Below are 1,807 nucleotides of genomic sequence, written 5' to 3'. Positions count from 1 at the left end.
GTAATGCTACAATTCAACAGAGATGCACTGAGGCTGCAAGAGGTGAGATTTAAACTTGCTTTCAGATCGTACACTTCCTGCCTTTATGCAAAACATGCAAGGAAGTCCTGTGGGGAAATTGAAAGGCTCCAATTTTACATTGTACAATAAGGTGAAGTCTTACATAATGAGGATAAGCTTTTTTTTAAGATGAAGAAGTTGAAGTACTCAAATCCTGAAAGACAAATGCCCATGCCCTTTCCCAGTCACCTTTTGCAGGCTGAATGGAATGTTATCATATATAAAATGAAAACCAAAAAGGGAGTGTAAAACACAGAGCAAATAAGAAAGAAAAATACTTACTGCCAGGGATTTTGACAGCTTGGTTCTATAATTGTTCAGAACAATGGTAACAAAATCTTGCTGAGGTACATAGGCATAGCTGCCGTGAAGGTAAACTCCATATAAGATCTCAATATAAGGAAAAAAGGAAATTCAAGTACGCACTGACCAAAACTCCCGTGTTATTGTTGTTACATTTATATCCTGCCTTTCCTTCAAAAACTCAAGGCTGCATACGTGGTTTTCCTCTTTTCCATTTATCAACTGTAAGGTAGGTTAGGTGGAGAGACAGTGACTGGCCCAAGTTCACCAGGCGAATTTCATGAATGAATGAAGATCTGAAACCTAGTCTCCCAGGTCATTATCTCTCATTTAGGCTTGCAGATTATCTCCTAATACATTTTTGTAATTTTCTCTCAAGATCAAATCAATACTATTTTGATCCATTGTCGTGGGGCCCCTAAAAGTCGTGGGGCGCATAGGCTACTCTGCCTATTTGGTAATCCAGCGCTGTTTGGCTTGCATATGGCAGCTGCTGCTAGATCTGCGCTGCTTCTCTCTTTCCATAAAAACTATTTATTTTTAAACTGCATTAACATACCTCCTTTTGTCCAATGAGCTCAAAGTCCATGCTTTCCCACATGGAAAAAAAAAATCATTCATGCCATACTGAAGTAATGTCATCGTACAGCATTTTTTCATTCTTATGTATAAACAGATATTTGATCTCAAAACCATGTAAAGGACAAACAGACTTCATTTTCAGCAGTTCACAGAAGTGTCATCGACTAAAACTTCAAAACTCCAGAAAAATGTTGTTAGTTTAAAAAAAAAATGATTTAAAATTTGCCAAACTAACAAAAAGTATAGGTTTTGGCAATCCAGTGATTCTAAAAGTTACTTTCTAAATTCAGATGTATTACTCATGCTGCAGTGTAGTTCTCTCTCGCCCCACAAATATTCCTGTATTTTAATATCCTATTATTACCTCAGGTTGCACTTACCTTTGCTGTGTTCCAGACCAGCATTCACTCATGTGCTATGGGGGAAAATATTTCCCTACGTGTGTGTCAATCAGTATTTTACATTGTTCAGTGTGTTTTGGGCTTCCGGATCAGTTGACGGAAGGTAAATTAACTTATTCCATTTCATTCTGCAGGCTTTAGGGAGATCTGAGCTGGATTGTTTACTAAGGTCATGGAAGAGGCTGACCCACAATTTGTGAGCCATCAGCTCCATTATCCTGAGACAGACAAAAAAATCCTCATTACAATGAGTATAAAGCATAGTGTATTTCTTCCATTTAAACTGTAAACACAGAAAAACTGGGTGTGACAGATTGACTTAAAAAGAGGTCATATTGGTGGACAATTTGAGGACAGGGAAGAAATAACTGTTTTGTCAAGACACACTTGTGGCTCCAAATCCAAATGAGCGCTGTAGGAAAATAGCGCTTGTTAAATGTCCACAGGGATAATATAGAAGC

The sequence above is a fragment of the Podarcis bocagei genome (genome assembly GCF_964188305.1).
Source record: "Podarcis bocagei genome assembly, chromosome: 9".
Taxonomy (NCBI): domain Eukaryota; kingdom Metazoa; phylum Chordata; class Lepidosauria; order Squamata; family Lacertidae; genus Podarcis; species Podarcis bocagei.
The sequence above is the reverse complement of the archived record's forward strand: the minus strand, read 5'-3'. Positions refer to the sequence as shown.